This window comes from Lycium ferocissimum, chromosome 4, assembly GCF_029784015.1.
Source record: "Lycium ferocissimum isolate CSIRO_LF1 chromosome 4, AGI_CSIRO_Lferr_CH_V1, whole genome shotgun sequence".
NCBI lineage: Eukaryota > Viridiplantae > Streptophyta > Magnoliopsida > Solanales > Solanaceae > Lycium > Lycium ferocissimum.
The window spans coordinates 46352827-46373321 of NC_081345.1; the positions used below are offsets into that span (position 1 = coordinate 46352827).

The following is a 20495-nucleotide window of genomic DNA, read 5'->3' on the forward strand; positions in this document are numbered from 1 at the left end:
GGCAACAAGGCGGGCTCATCATATTGAGTTTTGAACTGTGTAATTTACCCTCGGTATTCTTGTTTATAAACAAAAAAAACAAAAAAAAGGATGCTTGAATTGCCCACTATCTTTCTAGTTCCTATTATCGTGATAAGCTTAATGTAAATGATCAGAAAAATGCTTTGAAGATGAGCTTGTTCCCATACAGTAGTCAACAACTTCTCAGAGTTGCTAGGGCTCCTCGTAAGGCTTAATGTAGAACTTCTTGTCGGACTTGATTGCAAAATCATTTCATTTTGTCTAACTTAGGGGTCCTTTGTTTTAGATATATATCATTTAATACACGTATTCTTATTTCATATTGTGCCCCTCATAAAATAATACATAAATCTCCTCATTGTTGTTATGTATGAAAGAAAAGGAAAAATCTAATCAAACATTGTATATGTTCTGTTGGATTGTATACCATGTTTAACTCTCCTTAAAACACCAACCTACAATGGATAATATTATGCTGATTTTTATTCATAGGTTAACTCTTTGACACCAACCAAACAGCCCCGTAATGTATGAATTTAGCTCTCATGCACGGATAGTGGAACAAAAATTTCAGTCATATATTTTAGAAAATATCTTCCATTTCCCAACCAAACGAAATAAATAAATAAGCAAGGATCCACTTATTTTTATGAAAACTGGTATCTTCCTTGCGATGCGCATGCTAATTTGTTGAGTTGTATGGTGTTGTTGTGAGTAGTCTAAATGAGCATGTTTTGTGATGAACCAGATATGTCATGATTCACATGATAGAGCTGTTCTGGTGAGACAACAAGGTGATACTGTGAGTTGGGTACCTGATGAGTACCAGAAAGTGATATATTGAATATTATAATGCATTCATTGATTTCTACTTGCTCCTTAATTGGTAGGTGAGTTGAGCATGTTTATCCTTTACGCTTGATCTGTGTTAGCAGCTTAAATGATACTATCGACTTTAGCATGTTTATCCCTTACGCTTGATCTGTGTTAGCAGCTTAAATGATACTATCGACTTTAAAATGCCTCTCTCTCTCTCTCTCTCTCTCTCTCTCTCTCTCTCTCTCTCTCTCTCTATCTCTCTCTCTCTCTCTCTTGATATATTGTATTTGTTGAAGGAATTGTATATTTTAAGTAACGCTCGTTATTACTTTGTTAGGGCCGGGTATGATACTTACTGAGTACGTGTTGGTGTATTCATACTTTTTGTGCAGGTTTGGATACTCGTACTAGTGGTGTCCATAAGTGAGATTCTAGCTTGGAGTAGCCGCCTGCCTTGTTCTGCAATGGCCATGGAGTCTATCATGTCCTATCTTATTGTATTTTCTTTCAGTCAGGTATTATATAATCAGGTTATAGTTGAACTTGTGATTCCTAGTAGTTCATGACTAGTATAGGCAGTCTCCTTGGGATGTACTATGATTTATGCTCCCTCATTATATCAGATTCTTATCTTTACTTACGATATCAACTATTATTAGACTTTAAATGGTTTAAATTGGTTGCTTAATGAATGCCTTAGTTCGTTTGACTTGAGATAGTCGAATGTCATCACGACTTAAAAGGAAATTGAGTCGTGACAATATGTGGTTGGTGAAAAAACAAATCATCTTAGAACATGAAAAATATGGATCAACTTGCAAATTAGATTTGACACATGTCATCGCTACCAATCGTCTATACCATGCACCAACCTTCACCGAACAATCATCAGAATCAATCACATTCATCGCTATTAGTTATTACCATCAATTATTACTATTGTAACACTTAAGTTAGAAAGATAGTATTTTTAATTTAAAATTAATTGGATAAGACGTGTAAAATTTAACACGGATAACATAATACCTATAACAAATCATGTTAGAACACGATTTTTTTTTAAAGAACACGACAAATATGGAATCAACTTGCACGTTAAATTTTGCCACATGTTATTCACTTTCTTTATGGTCTATCAAAAGCTGTACTAAAATAAATAAATTAGAAACAATAAATTAATTGATAGTTAGTTTCCATCATTTTTCTTGACAGAAGAAAACACAAGGAGATGGCTCCAATATAGATAACTGCAAATTCCAATAATTTCATATAAATGCGATAACTATTCTAACCTACTCATTAAATCAGGATATTTCCCAAGGATAAAATAATAAAAACAATATGAAAGCCATATAGCAATAGTGAGGTTTCATTTATTTATTTCTTTTAAAATTAGATATTTTGTATATATTTAATAATTAAGATATTGTCTTTGCTCAACAGCAACAACAATAACATATCCAGTGTAATACCATAAGTGGGGTTCAGGTAGGGTAGGATGTACCCAGACTTTACGCCTACCTTTTTGGGGTAGAGAGGTTGCTTCCGATGGACCTCGACTCAAAAGAAGTGTAATCAAAGCAAGATTGAAAGAAAAATAACGACAACAAAATAGCAAGATAAACAAAGCAACTGGTAGTAGTAAAAAAATTGAAGAATAAAATGCTAAGTGAGTACTAAATAATACTATAAGGAGAAGATGAGAAGAGGAAACTAGCCCCCGCCTCTCCCACATAAAAGTACGACAACATTCAGCTACCTACTACTGTTCTACCCCAATCCTCGACCTCCATATATAATTTCCAATATAGGGTCATGTCCTCAGTAAGATGAAGATGCGCAATGGCCCCGTCTCCACACACAACCCCCCCCCCCTTCCGGTTCTTCTTCGGCCTACCTCTACCTCTCATAAAACCTGTTATGGGCTTATGGCCAACCTCTCACACCTCCTTACTGGTGCATCGCCCACCTCCTCTTCACATCCGAACCATCTCAGCCTCTCTTTTCTCATCTTGTCCGCCACGGAGGCTACTCTCACCTTATCCTGTATAACTTTGTTCCTAATTCTATTTCTCCTAATATGTCCACATCCATCTGAGCATCCTCATCTTCGCTACATTCATCTTTTGAACGTGTGCTTGACTTATCAGCACACTGTTCCATACATATTGTCTCTGCTCAAAATTGAATAATTAGGAGCATTTTTTTTTTCAGTATCTCAATATATGTAAATTATATTTACTTAAAAGTTCATAAGTATAAAGTTAAGGTAATTAATATAATTATTAAATATCATATTCATTAAATAAGGTAGAAAATTTAAACTTAAATAGTGTTGTAAAAACGTATTTATTTGAGGAAACGTACTCTAAAATCTAACAGCTATGGTAGCTGACAGTGATGGTGGTCAGTAACGATTTAGTGAAGTAATAATTGATAGTGATGCACATGTATATCAGTGGTTGGTTATGGTTGATTGGTGGTGATATATAGAGCATTGACAATAATATTGGTGATGGTTGTGTTGTGATGACTGTCGCTAAGAGGTCGGAGGTGGTTGATCTGTGATAGTTTTTATAGTGTTGTCTAGTTGTGATACTCGGATAGCAGCAGAAATCAGAGCAAACGAAACGTGGTATAAGTATGCAGAAATTAATAGATGAATAAGGCGTCTCTTTACTAGCTACCAAACGAGGTATAAGTTAATGCAAAAATTAATACATGAATAGCTTGCCTCTTGTCCAGCTACCAAACGACCCCTTAATGTTAAATCAAATCAGTAATTTTTGGATATAGAATTATTAATTCGAAAAAAGAAAATGCAACTTGAATGTTAGTCACATTTTTTTCCTTGACTAAATACTTTTTTACTTGTTTCATTTTACAATAATTGAAAAGATAAGTTAAAAAATTGTTGCTGGCTACCCAACAGAAAATAATATTTCTTGCAACGTGCCTAAAGTCTGGCAAGTTCCAAAATTGAGCGTTTAGTCTCTCTCAACTTCGATTATGACCTTATTTTCGTGATCCACGTGTTATGTGTTAACCTAATCATATTCGGGTAGACAGGCCCATTGTACTAATTACTAAAGTTTAATGAATTATTGAGGATAGTTGTTTGTGAACTATCCTCTTGCAAAAATACATGATAAAAGCTGCGTATAATTGATCCTTGTGATCCGGTCTTTTCCGGAGTCCCGCACATGATAACGAGAGCTTAGTGCATCGAGCTGTCCTTAATTATTTGTTAACTAAATTATCACGAAGCTAACACTGATGACTATGATAACAGTCCCCTCTATTTATTTACATTTAATACAACAACAACAACAACAACAACAACAACATACCCAATGAATCCCACAATGTGTGGTGTGGGGAGGGTAGAGTTTTCGCAGACCTTATCCCTACCTTAGGTAGGGAGGCTGTTTCCCAAGACCCGGCCAAGAAAAGGCATAGGAAAGGTTAGATACGAGCAAACAATTCAAAGCAATTATGAAAATGAAAATAATAAAAGTGAATAAGCCATGATAAACCATTCTGTGCAAACAGATACTCGCAGACATCAAGGGACAAGAAACTAAAGATCAATGCAGCTACTCGCAAGAAAGGATAAACGCAACTACCTACTAGCCTTCTATCCTGATCTGAGTCTTCCAAACGCTCCTATCTAAGGTCATGTCCTTGGTAAGCTGGAGATGCGCCATGTCCTGTCTAATCACCTCTCCCCAATACTTCTTCGGCCTACCTCTACCTCTTCTGAAACCGTCCATAGTCAGCCTTTCGCACCTCCGCACTGGGGCATTTGCGTCTCTCCGCAACACATGCCCAAACCATCTCAGCCTTGCTTCCCGCATCTTGTCCTCCATCGAGGCTACTCCTATTTGTCTCGGATAACTTCATTCCTAATCCTATCGCTCCTAGTATTCCCACACATCCATCGCAAAGATTCTCATTTCCGCCACTTTCATCTTCTGAACGTGAGACTTCTTGACTGGCCAACACTCCTCCCCATACAACATAGTCGGTCTAATCACCACTTTGTAGAACTTGCCTTTAAGTTTTGGTGGCACCTTCTTGTCGCACAACACTCCGGAGGCAAGCCTCCATTTCATCCACCCTGCACCAATACGATGTGTGACGACGTCATCATCAATCTCCCCATTTTCTTGTATAATAGACCCAAGATACTTGAAACTATCTATCTTCTATATGACCTGGGTGCCAAGCTTCACTTCCACGTCAGCCTCATGCACTACATCACTGAACTTGCACTCCAAGTACTCCGTCTTGGTCCTACTCAACTTGAACCCTTTAGACTCTAGGGTTTGTCTCCAAACCTCCAGCTTAGCGTTAACTCAGCTGCGAGTCTCGTCAATCAAGACTATGTCATCCGCGAATAACATACACCATGGCACCTCACCTTGAATTTGCCGCGTCAATCCATCCAACACCAAGGAAAATAAAAATGGGCTAAGAGAGATTATTATCTAGATGTCAGTATATTAGAGATATTTTTAATCACAACTATTTGGGGATGAAATTATTTGGTGATGCGTCGGAGCGGGTCAACTTTTGGGGCATCGGCATTTTTAATTAAATGGTTAATCTTAGCTGAAGTGGGGATTTCCGTCCACTTAAGGGTACATGTGTACACTTTATTAACGGGAGGGGTACATTTGACCACTTTCGCTAACGGAGGACAAACTTGACTAATAAACTAAAGTACAGGGGTATATTTAACCCTTTTCCCTATTTTTTATCACAACTATTTATTTGCTCTTAATAAATTTGAGTTACGCATAAACACTTATTGGCTCGTAATAGATCTGAATTATTCATCATATTATGTAAGGAATCTTAATATCATAGAACACTCACTTACAAAAACTTTGCAAATGTAAACCTGACATAATCTTAATATCATAAAACATTCACTTACAAAAATTTTGCAAATGTAAACATTTTACTGGTACCTAATTTATTCTTAATATCATAAAACATTCACTTACAAAATTTTTGCAAATGTAAACCTTTTACTGGTACCTAATTTATCATTACCACCAACCACCTCCTACACACAACCACTACAATCGCGAGTACCTCCCCAACTTGCCATTACCAGTTTTCTCCATGATTATCAATCACTATCACACTCACTACTAAAAAATTATTATTTTTCTACTGAAAAATTTTAAGTGGCCATTTTCATCGAATATTAGTGGGAAAAACTTAAATAATAGTGTTTTCACACAGAAAAATTAGAAAGTTTTTTCCAGCGTTTCAATAGGAATTTATTTCCCACCATGTGTTTTTTCCATTGAGCTAGTTCGGTGGGAATAAGATGAAAAAATCATATTTTATAACATAAATTTTCCACTAAATATCGGTGGGGAAACTCCGTATTTCTAGTAGTGACTAATTATTTCCGCCATTGCCTCCACTAGTAATACTGGCCATGACCACCTACAGGGGCGTATGTAGCCTTAAAGGTGGGGGTTCAATTGAACCCTAACTTTCGACGGGAAGCATAAATTTATATGTAAAAATTTATTAAAATTGTAATAAGTAGTAGGCATGATCCCCTAACTTTTAAAATACAATGAATTCAACTAAGAATCATAAAAGATTGAACCCATAAAATTTAAAACCTTAATTCGCCTTGGACCACCTATCACCACCAATTACCATCGCAAGAGTCACACCACAAATCACCACCATGCACCTTCTATCACTTGTCAACATCATCAATCGCATCTACACCCAATCTTCACAGCCAACTGCGTCTGTCACCGCAAGTTACCACCACCAACTACTATGATACTCCTTTATTTCATTTTATTTGTCCATTATAGTAAAATTACATATACACTTTTACTTGTTTAATTTGAAAAATTTAGTGAAAAATAATTCTGGGATAAAAATTTGGTACCACTATATTCCTTGTTTGATATGATGGATAAGGAAAAATATTCCTGGAATAAAAATTTATTACCACTGTATCCTTTGTTTGGTTACTAATCCTGAAATAAATTATCCCAGGATTAAAAATTGTGCTGGGATAAGTTATCCCTGGCAGAGGGTGGATAACAATCCAAGGATTAGGTATCCCAGGATAAAACAACAAAAATGATGAAAATAGCCCTGAGGTCCCTCAAATCATTTTTCTATTACATAAGGTGGAGGGTATTTTTGTAAATAAACAACTTTTTCTTAGAAATTATGCAACAGATGTTAATGCAACGGATGTTACTTTTAATACAACAAATTAAGCAATCAATAAAAAGTAATACCAGGATAACTTATCCCAACATAACTAATTCCAATAAAAGTAATCCCAACATAACTTATCCCATCATAACTTCTCTTTAGACCAAACGACCCACTAGTTCCTAATTTACCCTTATTATTAAATATAATCATTTTCCAAATATTGAATTTATTATATTCAAAGAGTGATTTATTAAACTTATATATCATTTTATTAATGTACTTCTTAGAGGATGTGCCAAGCCAAAAAGGGACAAGAAAAAAATGGACAGAGGGAGTAACACTTAAGTTAGAAAGATAACATTATCTATAAATAATCATGTTAGAAAAAGAAAAATAAGGGATCAACTTGTACATTACGGCCCATTTGGCCATGAATTTTTTTTACTTTTTTCTGGAAAACGTTTTCACTTTATTTGAAAATTAACGTTTGGCCATGAAAATTTCAAATACAATCAAAAAATTATTTTCACTTTTTTTCACTTTCAATAATTCAAACAACCAAATATTCTTTGCAAAAACTATAACCAAACACAACTCCATCTTCAATTCCAACTTCAACTCCAACTCCAAAATACCAAATAAAATGAAAAATATTTGGTTTTCACAGCCAAACGCTTACTAAATTTCCCAAACGTTACTCGCTTTTTATGGTCTACCAAAAAGCTGTACTAAAAAAATTCAGTTGTCTCCATTGTTTTTCCTGACAGAAGGAAACATAAGGAGATGGCTCCATTAATAATTTCAATTTCCAAAAATATTATATAGTAAATGAGGTAACTATTCTCACCTACTCATAAGAGCATGATGATTCCCAAGGATAAAATAATATGAAAGCCGTAGTGGTAGCAATAGTGAGATTTCAATAATCTATTTATTTATTTTTAAATTATGATATTTCGAATATATTTTAACAATTAAGATATTGTCTCTGCTTAAAACTAGATAATTAGGAATATTTTGTTCTCTCGGTATCTCAATATCTATAAATTATAATTACTTAAAAGTTCATAAGTATAAAGTTAAGGTAATTAAAATAATTATTCAATATTATATCCATTAAATAAGCTAGAAAATTTTAAATTAAATGGCGTTATCAAACAATTTATTAGAGAAAGCACACTCTAAAACAAGCAATTGTGGTCGCTGATAGTGATGGTGAGAAATGATGATTATTGATGACTGATGGTGATATATAGTGCATTGACAACTATTGATTGTGGTAGTTGGGTAGCAGTAATAGCTGCCTATATTTAAATAAACCCTAGATCTATTTAGAGTAACATTTTAATGATTTAAAACTCTATACAAGATTTGAATGAACCCGATGTAAATTAATAAATCGCATTTTTCTTTGACTATACCCTTTTATTTTTCATTTCATATTAAAAAATTTGGAATGTACAAGTTTTAAATATTAGAACAAAATATTATTGGCTACCTAACAAGTTCCAGAATCGTCTTTTGAGTCAATTATCATAGCTTTGAGATGACGGACGACAATGCTCGATGTCCTCCATGTGGATTATTATTCATGTAGATATAGTGTATTGAATGAAATATCAATATTATTTAAAACTACTAAAACTAATAAAAAATTTAAGTTAAAAGTTTATATTTAAACTCTAGTTTCTATTTTATTTCCACTTGGTAAAGGAAAAAACATAAATCTAAGAGGTAAAACCCAAAAAAAATTGATGTCACCACGAAGTGTTCACCAAATTTAATCATATAGTAGTCATTATTAACATATAGAATGTCACAAAAAGGCGACATTGCACGCATTTTCTCAAGTATCTACAAAAATAAAACTCTCCAGAAAAAAGAAACCTTTTAAAAATCTTACAAAAGATGGTATATATAGTAAAAACAAAAAAAAGAAAATGTGTTATTTCCCTATTGAAACTATTATGGTTAATTGCTTTATTAAAAAGAAAAACTACAAAAGGTTCTTAGCTGAAAACATCATCTTTGTCTATTAATTTTAGACAAGTGACGCTGGAACAAAGCATTATATTTGCAATTTCTACATCAATCCTTTACCTCAACTATTCTGCGAGTAAAAAGGAAATTACTGTAGTTGTCAAAATGCTTGTTATGTTATACAAGTTTTAATTGGAAAACAAAAAAATATCATAAATAACAACACAGTATACCAATTTAAGTATTTTTCTAATACTCTAGTCTTAAACTAACAGTAAAATAGAATTTTGCAAAAAATAGAATATCTTTTCATTTTTTTCCGACGATGCACACAAGTTCATAACATCATCAGGAAAGTACTCTGAGAAACTTAAATTTCTAAATCAAAACATAATTTTAAGCGAAATAAAAAGAAGAGATCGCGATGGCACAACAAAAAAGCAAAAGCAAAAATGTCAAATGCATTTAAAGTCTTTTCCCCTCAAAATAGTCCAATTACAAACAAAAGGTTGTTAAGATATATTTCTAAACACCCAAAAGATAAGAAATCAAGAAAAATGTAGAAATCTTCATACCTAAATCCATAAAGTAGTTTTAAGGCTGTTACTTGACATTCTGGTAAAAAGCAGGAGCACATAAAATTGAAGAATATCAATTGAATAATGTATGGATGAATATAAAAAAAAAAATTCAATAATAACTGAACAAAAAAGTTAGGGACAAACTACAATACCGATGAAATATATATAAATAAATTTAACTTCAATACCGACCGGCAACACGTCGTGGATAAACTATAATACGAATGAAACACCTTGCTCCAAAATCAAAACAAACTTCTGAGTAGTTACTGACAAACAACCAAATTCTTATCAAATGTGTCTCCATAATAATACCATATTCCTAAATATGTCAATCATCATACATCAGAAATCTTCAAAAGAAGAGAATTAAAGTTGTCAGACCGGTAATAAAACTTTTAACTAAATATAGAGAAAAGTCCAAAGGAAAAAATGAATTGTTGAAGAAGTTTTTAAACTTTGAATTTCCTTTTTTTTTTTTTTTAATAATTTGGGTAATTATTTACATTATGTTGGCATAAGAAACGGGATTGTGAACTGAGATGGGTAACGAAGAGTGATAGATGAAAGTGATGATTTAATAAGATGAGTAATTAAATGTGAACTGTAACGGAAAATTTTCAATTCAATCAACTGTAAACAAACGTTTCATTTGTTCAACTTTTGTTGGGAAACATTGCAATCAAGGGATGCACCGTTTGGCTTTTGTTGGGAAACATTGCAACCGATTGTTTGCACTGTAAGGAAAATAATATTTTGTAATAGAAAATTTGAAAGGAAAAGGTAAAAAAATGATAGAAAAGATAAATAAAGATTTGAGGTCAAAGAGGCATACTACTTGACAGGTCTAGTGCCCTGCTTTATATAGATATGTAGATATAGATTATATTGTACTTGTTATTTTGGAAAATCACTGTCCTTTTCTTACCTAATATTCCAACATAATATGGCTTTGAGAATTACCTAACGAGAATGTTCCAAGTAGATCTGCATGTTACTGACAAATTTGACCTAATGTCAAACAAGCCAACAATTTAATTAGAATCAGTCTGAGTAAGGTAAATATCGCATCACTAAGCAAAAATATAGGTGCTTTACATAACATTTTTTTATGTCAAAAAACTGTATCAAGTGTCGTCGAATAATTAAGGTAAAACCAATATCGGATAGTTAGATGTGGTCACTATTCTTATGTGAATTGATACTGTAAATTGTTATTTTCTCCATGTCTCTCTTCAAGAAATTGAACTGTGTATTGATCATGCAATTTCTTCAATCTTTCATCAAATTTTTTCTTGATCAAATCCTTTTTTGCATTTGATTTAACAAAAATAAAATATATTTCTTATGAAATAAATATTTCTGGCTGGTTACAGGTCCCAGAATTGTAATTTGCGTCCATCGTAATTTTGAGAATGACCTGGTGACAGTGTTCCTTGTAGATATATTGGTAATTAGTAGTCACTTATATTCGTGTAAATATGCAACGTACGTAAGTAGGCGTTTGGACATGCCATTTGAAATCATGGTTTGAAATCAGTGTTTGGACATGCGATTTCATCTCATAATTTCAAATTATGGGATAATCCCAAATTATTTAAAAAGACATAATTTAAAATTTTAAACCATGTCCAAACAACACCTAAGTCTAGGAAGTTCCAAAATTGAACATCAGTCTACCGCAAGTGACAACATTGATAATGACCTCATTTTCGTGATCCACGCACTATAGGTGTTAATGTTATTATTTGTACTATCATAAATTCTGCAGAATAGGCACATGGATTACTCTACTGTATAAGATATTAAGGGACCCTACCGTTATTGGTTTCTCCAAGAAAAATTTTATGGGCCAAGCCAACAATAATTTCAAACAACCATAAACATGCAGGCCCCTACTAATACAATTTCACTCTTCCACGTGAAGAACGCTAGGATTGAAAGATCACTTATTTGGTTATTAATCCTGGAATTAAAAATAATATTGAGATAAGTTATTTTTGGAAGAGGGTGAAATAACAATCTCAGGATTAGTTATCCAATTATAAAACAACAAAAATAACATTAATAGCCCTGAGGTCCCTCAAATCTTTTTTCTACTACGTAAGGTGGAGGGTATTTTTGTAAACAAACAACTTTTTCTTAGAAATTATGCAATGCATCCTATTTTTAATACAACAAACCAAACAATCAATAAGAAGTAATACCATGATAACTTATCTCAACATAGCTAATCTCAGTATAATTAGTCCCAACATAACTTATTCCATCATAACTTCTCTTCAAACCAAACGACTCATTAGTTCCTAATTTACCCTTATTATTAAATATAATTATTTTCCAAATATTGAATTTATTATGTTCAGAGGGTGATATACTAAACTTACATATCATTTTATTAAGAGAAAAGACATCATTTAACCCTTGAACTTGGCACGAAAATTCAGTTTAGCAACTAAACTTAACTTGTATTTATTTACCTCCCTTAACAACTTTCATCCCAATTATTTACCACCCTGAGAAATGACGTGGCAAAAAAAAAAAAAAAAAAAAAAAAATTAAGAGAGTGAAAAGGTGGGCATATATATATAGATATATATTATTATATAATTAAAAATAAAATAAAAATAATATATAATTAAAAAATAATTAATTATTTTTCTCTCCACCCCACCCCACCCCACCCCACAGCCCCCGCCTCTCTTCACCCCACAACCCCGCCCCCACCACCATCTTCTTCACCCTTCATTTTTTATTTTTCTTTTCTTCTTCTTTCTCCTCATCCTACCATAACCATCCATAACAACAACACCCACATCTTTAACCCACACTCACACCCACCACCACCACCATCACCCTACCAAATTTCATCCCATTCCTTCTCAAAATCATCCATAATCATTATTTCATAATTTTATTTTTGAAAGAAAACAAAAATAAAAATCAAGAAACCAAAAAATGGTAAGAAAAGAATGATGAGAATATAGAGAGAAAGAGGAATGGTGGTGGGGGCGGGGCTGTGGGTGGGGTGGGGGTTGTGAAGATGACGAAATGGTGGGGAGGGGCTGGGCGTGGTGGGGAGGGGGGGGGGGGGCGGAGCGTAGCCGCGGGGTGGGGGGTTGTGGAAGAAGATGAAATGGTGGGGGAGGGGCTGTGGGGGCGGGGCTGTGGCTGCGGGGGGGGGTTGTGAAGAAGAAGATGGTGGTTATGGAATAATGATTATAGAAGAAATGGAAAACAAAAATCAAAATCAAGAAACCAAAAATGGTAATAATAATAATAGCCAACAATAACAACCACAATAATCAATTTGGACGAATTTGAAAAGAAATGGGATGAAATTTGGTGGGGTGATGGTGGGTGTTGTTCTTATGGGTGTTATTCTTATGGGTGTTTATGGTAGGATGAGGAGAAAGAAGAAGGAAGAGAAAAATAAAAAATGAAGGGTTGGTAATTTTTTAGTATTGATTATTTTGTTTGGCGGCGCGCGCGCGCGCGGCGGCGCGGCGGGCGGCGGTGGCGGAGGTGTGGCGGCGCGAGGCGGGGGGGGTGGTGTTGAGGAGAAAGAAGAAGAAAGAGAGAAGGAGGAAAGAAGAAGAAAGAGAAAAAATAATAAAAGAAAAACAAAAAATGAAGGGTTAGTCATTTTTGACATGGCAACGACGCAACGACGCGCAATGACGTGCGCGCGAAACAGAATGCACCTCCTATCATGTGAGTGGTATTATTTTCTTAGGGTGGTAAATAATTGGGATGAAAGTTGTTAAGGGGGTAAATAAATACATGTTAAGTTTAGTTGCTAAACTGAGTTTTCGTGCCAAGTTCAAGGGTTAAATGATGTCTTTTCTCTTTTATTAATGTACTTAGGGAATGTGCCAAGCCAAATAGGGACAAGTAAAAAATGGATAGAGAGGGAGTAACGCTTAACTTAGGGGTGCTCAAATGAGACCGAAAAATCGATCCGAACCGGTAAATCGAGTCAAACCGACTTAATAAATTGAAAACTGGCTTAGTTTGACTTGATTTGGTTTTAAATTTTAAAAAAATCGATAATATTTGGTTTGGCTTGATGTTAAACCAAAAAAACCCAAACCAAAACCGAACCGAACCGAACCGATAGATAGATACATATTTAATATATATATTCTTGAAAATTTTGGCTCATTCCAAGTCCAATACAAATTCAAATAATTAGAAAGAAAAGTGTAGCCCATTTAAGTTTAAGGTAAAATAAAAAGAAATTTGCTAAAGGTAGAAGTAAAATAAAAAGAAACTTGCTAAAGGTAAAATAAAAATTTTCCCCTTATCCAATTTTACAGTTCCCTCTTTTACATGCCATCTGAATTAATACTTATAAGCTAGCAGTTTATCCGTAACAAATTAAAGGAAAGAAAATGACAATTGGAATTTAAAATGATTTGGCAGATGACTTTGTCTTTCTGTTTATCATTTTCCATTTCAACTTCTGCATTTTTCATTTCAACTTCTGTGCTTTCTTCTCAATGCTTCATAAACACGATGAGTCTAGATAACAAAAATTTTGAGGGTCGCGTAATATCAAAAGCGCATGTAGGGAGGTAAATTGAATCATGAAAAGTAGATGTTATGTTTCTCAACTCCTATACCCATAACCATAGGCCTATACCTAAATAAAGTTAATGAATTAATTAAGAAGATTCTTAGATTTGAATGGATCACGGTCAAAGCCGTATTTAGTTACCATTTAATGCAAAGGTTCTTTGTATTAATACATTCTTAAAATCGAAAAAAATCGCAAAAACCGAACCAAACCGATAAAACCGACAAAACCGATAGAATTTATACTATAATGGTTTGGTGTGATTTGAATATTCAAAAAAACGGACTTAATTGGTTTGATTTGGTTTTAACCAAAAACCGAGTCAAACCGGACCATGAACACCCCTACACTTAAGTTAGAAAGATAACATTATCTATTACTAATCGTGTTAGAACAAGAAAAATATGGGATCAACTTGTACATTAAATTTCCCAAATGTTACTCGCTTTTTATAGTCTACCAAAAAGCTGTACTAAAAAAAATCAGTTGTCTCCATTATTTTTCCTGATAGAAGAAAACATAAGGAGATGGCTCCATTGATAATTTCAATTTCCAAAAATTGTTACTCAATAGTAAATGAGGTAACTATTGTCACCTACTCATAAAATCATGATGATTCCCAAGGATAAAATAATAACAATAATATGAAAGCCTTACGCGTAGCAACATTGAGGTTTCAATTATTTATTTATTTCTTTTTAAATTCAAGATATTTCGAATATATTTAATAATTAAGATATTGTCTCTGCTTAAAACTGGATGATTAGAAATATTTGGTTTTCTCGATATCTCAATATTTATAAACTATATTTACTTAAAGTTCATTGGTAATTAAAATAATTATTATATATTATATCCATTAAATAAGATACTCCTCATGTCCCAATTTATGTGGTATACTTTCCGTTTTAGTCTGTTAAAAAAAGAATGTCACTTTTCTATAACTAAAAACACTTAACTCTAAAATTCTCTTTTTATCCTTGATGGAATGATTTATAGCTAGCCACACAACAACAACAACAACAAGCCCAGTATAATCCCACCATGTGGTCCGGGAGGCAGAGAACAGCAGACCTAACCCCCACCTCAAAGGAAGGTAGGGCGGCCGTTTCCGAAAGACCCTTACTCAAGAGAGGAAAATAAGGAAAACAAGACAAAAGGTCGATGGGGCCAAGCATACCGAAAACAATATGAAAACAAGGAATAACAAAAGCGAGAAAGTCATGAAAGAATAAATCGAAAGAAAGGAACATTAACTACTATAGATAAATAGATAAACAAAGTACACGCCCAACAAATATAAGCAAGGCACCAAATGCAAAAATCGACGGTAATAAACAAATGAGCAAAAAACTCAACTCTATGGTGAAAGGATAAGTCACCAGCCTTCTATCCTAATCCGAGTCCTCCACAGCCTCCTATCTAAGGTCATGTCCTCGGTGAAGCCGAAACCGTGCCATATCCTCGTCTAATCACCTCTCCCCAATACTTCTTCGCCTCCCTTTACCTCTCCCGAAACCGTCCATACCAACCTCTCACATCTCCGCACCGGAGCATCCGTGTCTCTCCTCTTCACATGCCCAAACCATCTCTGTACGCTCGCTTCCCCCGCATCTTGTCCTCCACCGATGCCACTCCCACCTTGTCTTGGATATCTTCATTCCTAATTCTATCCCCGTAGCGTGCCCACATCCACCGCAAAGATTCGCATTTCCGCGACTTTCATCTTCTCGAACGTGATATTTTCGATCGGCCAACACTCCGCTCCGTACAATAAAGTCGATCTAACCACCACTTTGTAGAACTTGCCTTTAAGTTTTGGTGGCACTTTTCATCACACAAAGACTTGGAGGCTAGCCTCCATTTCATCCACCCTGCATCAATACGATGTGAAGCATCGTCGTCGATATCCCCATCTCCTTGTATAATAGACCGAAGATACTCGAAACTTCCTTTCTTTTGAATGGCCTGGGTACCTAGCCTCACTTCCTCGTCAGCCTCACGCGGTACGCCACTGAACCTGCACTCCAAGTATTCTGTCTTGGTCCTACTCAATTTAAATCCTTTAGACTTCAATGTCTGTCTCTAGCCCTCCAGCTTATCGTTAACTCCGTTGCGAGTCTCGTCAATCAGGACTATGTCATCCGCGAACAACATACACCAAGGCACCTCACCTTGTATTTGTCGCGTCAATTCATCCATCACCAAGGCGAATAGAAACGGGCTAAGAGCTGATTCTGATGCAACCCCACGAACAAAAGTGCTCCGATTCTCCTCCTACCGTCCTTACCCTGGTCTTAGCTCCATCATACATGTCCTTTATCGCTCTAATGTACACCACATGTACACCTTTAGCCTTCAGGCATCTCCATAGGACCTCTCTTGGCACTTTGTCGTAGGCCTTTTCTAGGTCAATGAATACCATGTGCAAGTCCCTCTTCCGCTCCCTATACTGCTCCACCAATCTCCTTACAATATGAATGGCTTCTGTAGTCGAGCGCCCCGGCATGAGATTTATAGCTAGCCACACAAATATCTAAAATTTGCGCGCAAATTTTTCGAAAGTCCTCCTTTATTTCTTAAACTTTGTGCTATGTAAACGATCCCACATAAATTGAAATGGAGGGAGTAGAAAATTTTAATTTAAATGATGCTATAAAAACTACTTATTTATTTGAGAAAGCATACTCGAAAACTAGTGATTGTGGTAGCTAATAGTGATGGTAATTAATCAATGGTGATTATTATGAAGCAATGGCTGATGGGGATGATGAATATTTGCAGTGATGGTTTGGTTTGGCTGGTGGTGATATGTAGTGCATTAACAACTGTTGGTTGTGGTAGTTTGGTAGCGGTAGTAAGCTACTACATAATATTTGAATAAACCCGAGATCTATTTAGAGTAGCATTTTTCTGAATGAATCCTTTTATTTCCATTTCATTTGAAAAAAAAAAAAAACTTGTGTATAAGTTTTAAAAGAGAAAATACATAAAATCTCCGCTTAACTTGTCTCCAAAATTAACTTCAGCAATTTAACTTTACGAACGTTTATATACCTCTATATTCTAGCTTGAAGTGAAATTAATTAATACCCTTTAACGGGTGACGTGACAAACAAGATGTTCTTAATTTTTTGGGAAGCGGGTGAGAAGGGCAAAAAACACTAAACATAGTGCAAACTGTACATAAGTCATGTTCTAATTAGAATATAAACATTTAGTAATATCTAATGATGTTTTTCTTAATCTTTTATTATCATTTTAAGTTCTTTTTATCTTTCCTTTATTTCCTTCCTCTTTCATGCTTTCCAGAATTTTCCGATGCCATTTCCGTCAATATCGTTTACCCTCCTCCATGTCATTGTCTTTTTTTTTTTTCTTTGTACATGAATTTATTTCTTAGATAGATTAGATTATGTGGATTTGGTTGGCTGGAAAAGTTGTACGCCAACGCCATTTTTTTCAATGAAATTGACTGACGATAACGATGCAGACGACAATATTTCAGTAATATATTCACCCCAAAGACTTCTAAGCGTTTACTAGTCAAATTTTACGCTATTTCAGTAGAAGATTACATGGAAAATAATGGGCTGTAATCATTCTTATCGGAGAAAAAAATGCATGAGTCCCCCGAATGGTAGAGGTGAAAAGTGAAAAAGAAGATGGGTGAAGGTGAACAATATATAGTATAATGAGCTATTGAGAATTATAGGTACGTACTTTAATAATTAAATGCTAGAAAAGAAGAAGATGACTCACAAACTTGTGCTCACAGTTTATGTTATTTAATGGTGATTGGTGAGAAAAGTAGTACTGATGAGATAAAGAATGAAACATAGAACAAAAATTAACATAGGGAAGAAAAAAGAAATGGAAAGTGAATTTGTTTACTATTTGACGTGTTATCAACGTGCGTTGAGGTGGCGTTTATGCGGCGCGCGTGTACATCACCTCCCAATGTGTATATATATATATATATATATATATATATATATATATGTATATATATATATATATATATATATATATATATATATACTAGTTGCATGAGGCCCGGGCTAATTCATGATGAAAAAATAGTAAATTCAATTATAAAAATATAATTTATATCACATTTTTCTATTGTATAATTAATTTATTTTAGTGGTACGTTAATCATATCTTGTTGGTAAGTCTTCATAATTATTAAAGTTTCTTAGTCATAATTGAATAATTTCTAAAGAACAAGTTATTTATGAGGAAGGAAGTTTTGAAGGAGAATTAGCAAATACAAAAGGACACAATATTCTTTACTCTAAAGAAGCAAAATTTTGAAGGTTTAAAACAAATAAATGGTGTGTTTGCTATGGAGAAATTTTTTGGAAGTTTTTTAGAAAATGTTTTCAATTTTTTCATGTTGGGCTGGTCAAAATTTTTGAAAAACATTTTCTCTTGGAAAATAAGATCATTAAAAATGAGGAAAATGACTTCATTAGTGGAAGTAGGAAAATTAAGTTCCACAAATGACATTCCACATTCATTGTCTCTTCCCTGCCCTCCAATACACCTCATCTTCAATACCCCACCCTCGTAGCCCCCATCCCACCACCCACCACATCCCTACCCCACCCTACCTCCCATAGTACTTGTCTAGATTAAATACAATTGATTTTAGGATAATATATTTTATTACATACTTTAACACAAGAAAATAAGTAAGAACACGTTTATTTTCCTGAAAAACATTTTTAAAATAATATTTTCCTTCACAAACACACCCAAAGAGTAGAATATGGGGTACTAAGTAGTAAGATCTAATAAATGTTATGATTGAAAAAGAGACAGTGACTACAAAGTTGCATAAATTTTAGCAAAATTTATAATAACAAATAATGTTAAAGGCACACCCTCGATTCTTTTTTACTTGTCTCTTGTTCACTTGGCACTTCCCTTAAGAAATTATTTATTAGGAGTAAAATATCCTAATTAAAATTTAAGTTCGACTACTAATATTCTATATAGTTACTTAATGATAACGGTAATATAGGAAGAATTATTAAATCTTTCGTGATTTGCTAAAATAGACATGTAAAAATACTTTTTTAGTATGATGTAAAAACGAATGGAATGAATAATTTAAGGCCAAAGTCATTTTCACGCCCGAATCATTCCCGATTTTCCATCTTTCTCCAAGTAAACGTTGACCATCCGAACCCTTGAACATAAGATAACCGTAACTTTTGAACCCCTTCAAATATTTCTTTAGCACACGCGTGAAGCTCTACAAACATATAGAGACCAATTTTTTTCTTTTTTTGAATTTTTAATCATTAAAAATTAATTTTAACAAAACTCTATTTTAAAATCTATTTAAATAATTAAAAAAAAATTGAAAAATAAACTATCCTCTCCGATAGCCCACTTAACCGCCATAAAAGAAAATGACCTTGCTCTCGCCGCTCGCTCTCCTCCTAAGTCATGCTAAAATTTTTTTTAAATTTTTAATCATTAAAAATTAATTTTAACAAAAACGCTATTTAAATAGATTTTGAAGTGGCGGCTCTAAATCAATTATGCAAAGTGGGCTATCGGAGAGGATGAGTTGGGTTTTTCAATTTTTTTTAATTATTTAAATAGATTTTAAAATAGAGTTTTGTTAAAATTAATTTTTAATGATTAAAAATTTAAAAAAAGAAAGTTTGGACTTTAGGAGGACTAACATCCATGGCGGTAAAACGAGGTGACATCAAGAGGATGGGTTGGTTTTTTTCAAATTTTTTAATTATTTAAATAGATTTTAAAATAGAGTTTTTGTTAAAATTAATTTTAATGATTAAAAATTTAAAAAAAAAAATTTTTATGTATAAAATATTTTAAAAATTGCAATACAGGTGGGCTATAGAGGATGGGTTGGGTTTTTCAATTTTTTTAATTATTTAAATAGATTTTAAAATAGAGTTTTTGTTAAAATTAATTGTTTTTTGTTGACATCTTTTTTTTTTAAAAAAACCAAACATGACATGGCTCCATGTCACCGGTCTATTTTTCCATGTCATTTAGTGAAACAGCTTTGTGGCACCTTTACGGGGTTCAAATGACACATTTTATTTTATGTTCGGGGGTTCGTGATTTGCTAATATTTCAGTTACATAAAAATCAAGATGATGTAAAAAAAATGAATTTGAATAATTTAATAAGGGACAACAAGAGATTAAAAAAAAAAAAAAAAGAGAAGAAGATACATGGTCCAATTACATAGGCCCAAGTGGGCATGACTATGAAAGAGAGCAAAAGTAAAAATATGTAGGGTAAAATCCGCC

The 20495-nt window shown here is 33.7% G+C and overlaps 1 protein-coding gene across 1 annotated transcript in view; it reads right to left on the reverse strand.

Moving 5' to 3' along the window:
• LOC132053325 (large ribosomal subunit protein uL5z-like) overlaps positions 1-20495 on the reverse strand; it is a 102730-nt gene that overhangs the window by 24129 nt on the left and 58106 nt on the right. The window lies entirely within an intron of this gene.